Below are 9,745 nucleotides of genomic sequence, written 5' to 3'. Positions count from 1 at the left end.
GCCATTATCTGTGTTCTAGAGGTTATGTACATTGATTGTACCTGCATGGTTGGGACGCACCTCTTCCCGACTCTCCATTAACTGACACAAGGTCAGCAGCTTGAAATTGGCAAATGCTACAACACAGGGCATTTCCCCAAAACCACCTCCTCCCCCAGAAAGCCTGTTGTTAAACACTTACACGCATACCACTGGTTGAAATTGATCCACTCTGCAGATGCTCTCATGTGGTGGATATCCTCAGATCGAACCAATGCTGTTGTAAAACACATGAGAGTCAAGGCCTAACTTACACTATTCTACAAAGTGCTGTTTTGAATCTGTGCACTGGAGTAGTACATGACAAAAAAGGTTGGCTATTTAACATTTATGACAAAGTCCTAAGACGCCCATAATATGCCACCCTGAAGAGGCTTTTTAAAAAGGTATAGAGCAGCGTACGTACATGCGTGTGCTTGCGTGCGTGCATTGGTGGGAGGGGGCTGATGCATCAACATCAGGTCTAAAATGTTCTGCATGGAAGGGCAGGTGGGACTCAGGGAAATGAAAGGGTCCAGGGCAAAGGGGCTCACTCCTTCTCCCAGTCTCCATCACTTCATTTCTTTTCTCCTCCCTCTTCTCATGCCACATCCTTTAACTCCAAATACACCTTCTTTCTTTCTTTCTTTCTTTCTTTCTTTCTTTCTTTCTTTCTTTCTTTCTTTCTTTCTTTCTTTCTTTCTTTCTTTCTTTCTTTCTTTCTTTCTTTCTTTCTTTCTTTTTTTCCCCCCAACTCAGCTGTGGGACCGTGGCACAGCTAGGGCACAGTTGCCCAGCAGGGTTTCAGTCCTTTTCCAGGTAACACTGCTTCTTTCCTCTGTGAATATGCAGGCTTGTTCATCTAATATCTGGGACGGGAAGGGGCTGGAATATGCAGGCTTGTTCATCTAATATCTGGGACGGGAAGGGTTTCGGGATCACTGATTTAAGTAGCAAATGTGGGAAGGGAGGAAAGCATGAGATGGACATCAGTCTTGCCCTAAGTGCCGAGTGATTCTGCATGGTTATCTGGCATTAGATAAGGATGATAAGAAGCCTGGCTTCTCAAGGCCTGAAACAAGAAAGCATTGGTTGTCATCAGATGTCATCACCATCCATCATCTTGGGTAAAATGAGGGAAGCAAGGAAAGAGGGAGAAAACACCATGGGAAATAGTCAGCAACAGGGCACATCCAATTGAGTTTTCTGTCTTCGCGGCGGGGTGTCCAGGTCTTCCTTTGTTTGGAACATCAGCAGAGGACTGAGAAACAAGTGCAGGTAAGATCCGATCCACGACTATATATTGTTACCTCGAGTACAAAACAGAAAGACTATTTTTGAAAGACTCTTCTGACTGGATATCTGCCGCTTCAATATTGGACATTTCACTCAACGGTTCAGATATAGATACAGATGATACAGATATAGAGATAGATGTAGAAGGTAAATATTAGCTAACTTAGGGCCCGGCAGAGAAGGGGGTCTTCCCCCATCCATCTTCGGCTAAAAATTTCCCCTAAAACACTTGTGCAAGAGGGTGGTAATAATGCTTAGCTCAGAGAGCTGCTGTGAGGCTATATGTGTTTAGCATACAGGAGGCACAAAATAAATGCATGATAATGATTCTTCCTCATATTTCATGGGTCCTTCAAAAGTAGGCTCTGGGTCTAATTCACCTCCCCTCTGATTCTTCTGGCCCTGATTGGCTTCGGTGTCCCCCAGTGTACAATACACATTGGACTAGAATCCAACTGGCATTCACTTGGCCATGGGTGGCCTCAATGGATGTTTTCTTTGGCCCACGTACAGGTTTCACAGGGGAAACCAGAGCCAACACTTTGAAATGGAGGTAAAAATCTGCATAGATAATCTAGAATTCCATTTTCTCTTGAAAACTCAGGAGATGTGGCAGTGCAGAGTCCACATCCCTGCATGGCAGCAAACGGCTGGAGCCAGGGGGCAGCTGGCCAGCCGGGGGGCAGCTGGCCCCTTAGGTAAGAGCATGCATGCACTGCGAAGTGGCCAGAGCCTGTCTGGACTGCTCCACTCATATATAAGACCTGCTTGACCCTGCAGACAGCTCAATTTGGGGCCCTGTGGACAGCTGGGAACAGTCTATGCCAGGCAGAGAGTAGGCACTTACTTGCTCAACGAGTAAAACCCTTACCCCTTTTTATCTCTACCATTTTCTTGTCTAGTCATGTTAAGAAATCCCACTTGTTGGGTTAGGTGATTTTCACTTTGGAAGGTAAATTGAACAGGTCTGTTAGAGTCAGGATGGTCTACGTTATGCTGTGGTAACAAACAACTCCTCTATCTCACTGCCTTACAACAGCAAGGGTTCATTCTTTGTTCACACACATAAATCTAGACATGAAATGAAAACACCTTTATATTTTGACAAGCATGGATACATACATGAGTGCACGGCTACGTTTGCAATCACAAGTCAAATGAAAACTCTGGCATATGAACCTATGACCTCCCACAGAACCCTATTTAGAGACTGGTCAGCTTAGATTACACAACCCTGTTTCTATAAGAGACATAAAAAGGCCCCCAAATCCAAGGCAGTAAGGGATGGAGGTACAAGAATATCCACCCTCAGCCAAGGAATTGCCCCATATAATGAAAAGGGTCTGAAAAGCTTGTAAAAGAACCTGAAGGTTAAAAAAAAAAGTGTTATGCGTATTGGGTATTAAACATTTTGCAAACTCATAAATCGGCAGCACTCTAGTGAGGCCTCGTCTTCTGGGCTTCTAGCTCAAGAGGGAGATGCACCCCAGATGTCCAATAGGCAGAGAAATGGAGCTGGCTGGCCTGGGTCGCAGAGAGGGGCTAGAAGGCTGGGGTCCTCTATCTCCAGCAGGAGCTGCAGATAGAAAAGAAGGCATCAGAGCCAGGTCACATCCTTTTCCCCTCCAGGCTCTCCCCTCTCTCTTGTTCCACCCGACCTAGGCTTTGTCACCTGGACTACAGACTACAGCACGGAACTCTTCCTCACTGATTTGCTCATCTCGGGTCTTGCCTCCTCCAATCCCTCCATCAAAACCACCACATTTCTTTTTGTCGAGCCCAGGACCTTCGAATATACTCCTCCCTAGCTCACACGTTGCCTGGCTCCTCACCCCCCACAGTTTCTGGTCTAGCCCCTAAGCCCGGCACTCGGGACCTCTGTGATTGGCAGCCTCTCCAGCCTCATCCCCTTCTGTTCCAGCAGTTCTGCCTTCACCCAGGTCGCTGCCTCACTCACACACCATACCCCACCCAACGTTGTGGTCTGGGAATGCCCAGCCTTCCCTCTCAGCCTTCCCAGGCATCTGTCTCTCCTCAGACTTCCTCTGGTCCTTCCTCTCCAGGCTCATCGTTGAAATGCAGCCACAAAACACCAGGGAAGTACGAAGGCATCCAGGCTCCACATGGAGACTGGCATCAAAGACCAGATCTCCCTCCAGCCTAGGCTCTTATCACCTATATATATCCTATGTATATCCTGCCCACCACAGCAGACTGCAGGGGCGTGGGTGGAAAGCTCTGGGATAGGAGTGAGGAGACCCGGGTGTTCCACTTGACAGGCTGCATGCCCCAGGGCAAGTCCGTGCCACCAGCAGGGCCTCAGTTTCCTTGTTTCTTGATGCCAGGGCCCTGGGCATTTGCTGTTGAGCACTGAGCTCGATACACTGATGATTCACTGAGCAACCATCGACTGCCATCTCTGGCATCAGACCGAGGAGCTTGGGTGCCCGGGCCCAAGGAGGTTCAACCCACTAACCCGGCCTCCCCGTTAGGCCCTGCTTCCCCCAACGCCCTCCCATTTCCCAACCATCCCCACCACCCCGTGTTGTCCTTTCAAGGACCAGGCTACCTGCCGCCACGCAGGGCTGGAGCAGGGAGATGGAGCCCGAAGGTGCCTGGGGAGATTCTCTCAGAATCAGCAGAGCCTCGGCCGCTTCCAGCTTCCGCTGCCACTCTGAGGCAGAAACCGAGTCCTGGTCAGAAGCTTCAGGAGCCTGCAGCGGAAAGGGTGTGAGGAAATGGGACCTGAAAACCATGCCTCCCCACCTCACGGGGTCGGTGGCCCTTCAGTCCCTGGTTCCGCTGAAGGCCCCACCCAGCCAGCCCCGGGGTGGCTGGGTGGGGCCTTGGGCTCTTCCCATTCACTAAGCTTGGCCCCTGCCAGGGTTCTGGACCCTGCTATTTTCCCAGGATCTGTGGCTGCAGTAGGACAGGACCAAGGATGGCACAGAGCTGGAGAGCTGAGCATCTAGAAACAAGGAAAAGAGAGGCCCGGGGATTAAACCCTCTGGCAGACCCGTACTACCCGTCGAGAAACAGGGCCAGGACCTTGCAATATGTGGATGTGGGAGTCTGAATGCCTCCTGGCCATTAGCCATTGTGGTTTGCACAAGTCCTTCCCCCTGTTTGGTCTGTTTTCCTTTCCTTTATTTTCTTTTTGTTTTTTTAAATAATAATATTTTTCATTACATTATATTATATATATTATATTATATTAGTATATTATATTATATCAGTATATTATATTATATTAGTCACCATCCCTAGTTTTTGATGTAAAGTTCCATAATTCATTACTTGCGTATAACACCCAGCGCACCATGCAATACGTGCCCTCCTTAATACCCATCACCAGCCTATCTGTTTTCCTTTCTATGTCCTTCTTCAATATCTCTGCTGAGACACTAGTTCCTGCCAGCATTTCCAAAACTCCCAGGGCAACAGGGACGATTATGGGACATCACAGGTGTCTGCGTTCTAATCCGTAAAGCACCTGGAGAAATGGGATCACTGTCCCTGTCCAGGGACTGGTTCTCACCTCCGTATTCCCCAGTCCCCATGGAACTTGAAAGACCAGCTTGCTCATCTAATGGCCTGGAAGCTTTCTGTAATGACCTCTGGACTCTCCCCTTGGGCCCTGTGGCCCTCACCATCGTGCCCCCCCCCTTTCAACGGGACCTTCTACCCCATCAATTTGTTTCTTGTGGAATGACAGCCTCCATTAGCTGAAGTCCTGTTATGCGGCACGCCTTGGCCTAGTCCTCTTGTCAGTGCTATAGGTGTGGGATATTGTCCCTATCAGTACACGGCTAGTACACTGGCAGTGGAGGCTTGGAAATGTAGTGTCACGTGTCCAAAGTCTCACAAATAGGCAATGGCAAGGCTGGGAGAGTCCTGCCCTTGCCCCCTAGTCTGAGATGCTGCCTTCTCTACTCCTCCTCCTCCTGCCCCCCTTCCTCCTCCCCCTGCCACTTCTTGCCCTGCTCCTCTCCTCCCCCTCCTTCTCCTCCTCATCGGCCACCTCCTCCACTCTCCCACGGCATCAAGCACAATGGTTGGGCACCCAATAACACAGTATACAACTAGCTCCATGTGCCTTCCCACTTGACTCACGTGCTGGGCAGGGCAGGAGTCCTGCGGGTCTTCCTGGAAAGAGAAATTGTTAGTCGCATCTTCAAGGCTGCTGGAGTCCAGGACAGAGACAAAGATTTTGGGGCCTGTCCAGTCAGCAGAGCTCCTTGAGCGCTTGCCTGTGGGAGCAGAGAGCACAGGGTGGAGTCAGGCACCAGGCCGGCCATGGGGAGGAGATGTGTATGGGTTTGTTCTGGGATGAGGATAGGAGCCCAGAACCTCAGAGCCCAAGGTCACTATGGCAAGCTGCAGTAGGGTTACGGAGGGAACCCATGTCTTCAGGACACAGAGAAGAGTCTGGGCAGTGGGTGAGATGGGAACCTCCCCCCCACAGGCCCCAGACTCTCCTTACCTCCCTGGGGGTTGCACAGGGGTGGGTGGGCCTCAAGCTGGGACATGATGTTCTCCTTCCCGGGTGTGGAAAGCTGGGGACACTCTAGGTGAGCCTTTCTCCCTGACCCCACCCCACGCTTCCTCACCCCCAGTCTGAGGTCTCATCTCACCATGGACCATTTTGACCCCCCAGATCTCTCCTTCTCACCAACGCTTGGTAGATAATATTGATGAAGTTTTATAGGTGGGGCAGCTAAAGGCCCGAGGAGTAATTTGCCAAGGCCACATCAAAATTGGGTAGTAGGACTGGTGATAGAGCTGCTCAGTGCTCCCTACCTCCAAACCCAGACGCCCTCCCTGGCCAGAAACACTTACTGAGGGCTCCTGCTTGAACGGTCAACTTCTTCACAGGGCTGTGAGCTTTGGGAGGGGAGGCCTCACTCTTTTTCAGTCCTTGAGCCAGGCGCTTCTTTAGGGGTGCCCCCTGCTTCCTCTTCAAGGCACTCTCAGCAGGCAAGACACTGTGGTGTTCCCTAAAGTGGGGGATTGCAGGTCTACAGTCAGTCACATTTAGGGGATGCGAACCCCCCCCCCCTTTTCCAGACACCATACTCACGAGAAGAAGGCACACTTGTGACACTCGCAGGCCTGGAAGAGGCAGGAGTGCTCCTGGTCCTTGATTTGGTCGGCGAAGCCGTGGTTGTAGCAGCGGGCACAGCGACTTACAGCTCTTTTGGGGCCAAGTTCAATCCCCCACGGGGCTCCGGTCTCAAGCCCAGTGGGGGAGTCGGAGGGGCAGCAGGGCACAGCAGGCATTTCATTGGGATCCATGGTTCTAGGGCCAGGAGTGGAGGTCAGGATGGCCACATGATCCCCTACCCTCAACGTACTTCCTCCGCCCTTTGAAAACCCCACCTGAGGTGCCTGGATTCTTCTTCACCCAGCTCACCGCTGAAATCAGATCGCACCCACCCTTCTCACTCACTAGCCTCCTTCCCAGGAAGTCCCACTCACACATAGCCTCATTCCAAGAAACTCTTGGCGTGATTCCTGTAACCTTTCAATCCAACCATTATTCTCCCTGCTTACCTTCGCTCTACACAGACCCCATCTTCAGGCATACACATGCACTCCTGTGCCCCCTTCAACAATTACTGCTCTCCCCTTCTCGTGTATCATCCTGTACTCTGCCATACCTTACTATTTTTCCTGCCATCCACTTCCACAATTATCTTCCTAACCTCCTGCATTCATTCACTCGCTCCCTACTCATGATTCTAGCCCCCCTCCCACTCAGTTCTACCGTTAGTATGTCCTACATTCAACTCTCCTCTCACACCCCATTCTGACTTTCTTCCCACTGTAATCTTAATTAGTCTCTCAGTCCCCCCACCATTTTAAGCTGACACCCCCTTTGTACCCCATGAAATTTTACTCTGCTGCTGGATCCCAAGCCTCTCTTTCAATACTTATTTTCATTCATCCCTTCGATTATTCATCGACGGGATCCTTCTGAAGCCCCGTATCGAATGCCAGATCCTGAGCTAGTCAACAGCCAACTCCTCACTGCACTAAGTGTTTTCTTCCACCAACAGAACACCCTCTGCTCTCATGCAAACCCATGTATTCCCTGCACAGCCTCCCAACAATCTTCCACGCTCCTCTTCACACTTCAACGGTTAGGCTTGGGTACGCCTTCCCGGTCCCTCACACCTGGGGTGCACCACCTCATCTCAGGCAGCCCATTCATTCGCTGCCACTACCACATCAGAATCAAAGGCAGGGGCATGAGCCCTGCCTCAGGTTCCAGAGGCCAGGGGTCAGGGGGCTGAGGCAAGGGTTTCCCCCCCACAGGCGTTCGGTTGTTGTTGCTTGGGGTGGGGGGGGGAGGGGAGAGGGGACGGGGTGGAGTGGGACATCAGGAGGTACTCCACTGAGGTGAAGGAGAGGAGAAGGAGTTGGTCACCCAGAGCAGGAGGGAGGGAGGAAAGAAGATGTGTGGAGAACGAGGGTCCTATTCCTGATGCCGGCTTGTGGTTACCTCAGCCTCCCGCAAGTCGAAATCCAACAGCAGGGACAGAAGGTGGGAGGGAACACCCACCTCTCTCTCCCTTTCCCGCCCTTGCCACAAAGGCCAATGAGTTCCCAGCGCTGCCTTCCACCTCCCACGGCTGTGGCTGGCGACCAATGAGCTTCGAGTTCCATCGAAGTTCGCCCACCAAAGTCCCGCCCCTCTCGCCTTCCTCCCACTTCTCCTTGCGCTGGCTTTACTAAGCCAGTCAGTAACTCTGAAGCGAAGTGAAGCAAAGTGAAGCGAAGCGAAGCTTCGTGCTCCCTAAACCTTGTTTCCCAGACTTTTCTCTCTTTGGATGTGAAATATTATATGTGCACGCATATTTAACTCAAGTCCTTGGTATCCTATAACTTACTTTTATGAAATTCAGCATGTGGTTTTAAGATTCATCCATATTCCTATGTCAGGAATTGTCAATGGGGGGGGGGGCTGGCAGTTCTCTACCCCCAGGGAACATTTGGCAGTGCCTGGAGTCGTTTTGGTCCATCTTTGCATGTCTCTGTGTCTGAGCTCCCTCTTCTGTTCCGCAGATAAATTTGTCTATTCCTGTGCCAATACTACACCATCTTCATTTTTACCTCTTGATAAGACCTCTTGATCTATGGTAGGGCAAGTCTCCACATCTTATTCATAATCTTCAAGCACATCTTCCTTATTCTTCACCTTTTGCCCTTCCAGTATAAGTGTCAGAATCAGCATGTCATGTTCCTTGAAAATTCATTTGCAACCGATTTGGGTTGCATTTTCATTGAATCTGTGGATAAGTTAGGGGAGAGTTGACTATCTTTAGGACACCCAGCCCTCCTAGTCATCAACATGGCATGCCTCTCCATTTATGTCGGGCTTCCTTAATGTTTTAACCTTTAGTTTAGTATTTCGTTTTATCTTTTGTACATTCAGATCTTGCATGTCTTTTCTTGCATTTACCCCAAAATACTCTGGAATCAACGATGTTGCTTTTGTGCTTGATGTCCATTTAAAATGACATTTTCTTATTGTATCTAATTTATAGAAATCCGTTTGACTTTTTAAAAACTATATTGACCTTAAAGTCAGCCACCCTGCTAAACTGTGTGATATCTAATCATCTGTCTTTCGACGTTCTGTGGTTTTTCATGAATCTGCACAAGAATCTGCACAAGAATCAATTTACAGTCTTCTTAAACCCGTACTGGCTGGCTAGGGCATCCACTACAAGGTCGAACAGACATGACCAAATTTGATCTCTTCGCATTGTCCCTAATATGAAGTAGAATGCTGCCAACATTTCCATAATAAAATGTGTTTGCTGTGTCTCACTGTTTTCTTCCTTCCTCCATTCCTCCCTCTCTCCCTCCCTCCTTCTCTCCCTCCTTCCCTCTCTCCTTCCCTCCATTCCTTCCTTCTTTCCTTCCTTTTCTTATTTCTTCTTCCTTTCTTTTCTTCTTTCTTCCTTTCTCTCTCTTTTCTTTCTTTCTTTCTTTCTTTCTTTCTTTCTTTCTTTCTTTCTTCTCTTTATAAGATTAAGGAGTTTCCCCTTATATTTCCAGTTTAATAAGTTTGTTGTAAAAATCATGACTAGATATTGAATTTTACTTTTTTGTCTCTATTGAAATGATCAAGAGTCTATTTGTTTAGTCTGTTAATACAGTGTTATTTGTAGATGCTTTTTTCAAAGTCTTTAATGAACCTTATAATCACAAAAGGACAAAAATCTTAAGTGTGTATCTCAACGAGTTTTCAAAAATTAAACATACCCATTCATTCAGCACCTAGAGCAAGCAACAGAATATGTTGGCAACACACAAACCTCTCTCATGCCTCTCTCTCTCTCTATCTATCTCTATCTATCTATCTATCTATCTATCTATCTATCATCTATCTTAATGTGAAGCCAGCTTTGCTCTCCTAGAA

General features: G+C 49.0%; 1 long non-coding RNA gene across 1 annotated transcript; it reads right to left on the bottom strand.

Moving 5' to 3' along the window:
- Positions 1–2,107: 2,107 nt before the first annotated feature.
- Positions 2,108–6,259, bottom strand: LOC103656721. Its single transcript, XR_005836266.1, has 4 exons — positions 6,154–6,259; positions 5,428–5,564; positions 3,884–4,028; positions 2,108–2,890 (listed from the first exon to the last, which is right to left on the bottom strand). It is a non-coding gene; the product is annotated as an uncharacterized LOC103656721 (long non-coding RNA).
- Positions 6,260–9,745: the final 3,486 nt, after the last annotated feature.

The sequence above is a fragment of the Ursus maritimus genome, assembly GCF_017311325.1.
Source record: "Ursus maritimus isolate PB19 chromosome X unlocalized genomic scaffold, ASM1731132v1 scaffold_X2, whole genome shotgun sequence".
NCBI lineage: Eukaryota > Metazoa > Chordata > Mammalia > Carnivora > Ursidae > Ursus > Ursus maritimus.
Note: the sequence above shows the minus strand (reverse complement) of the source record. Positions and strands in the feature narration are given on the sequence as shown.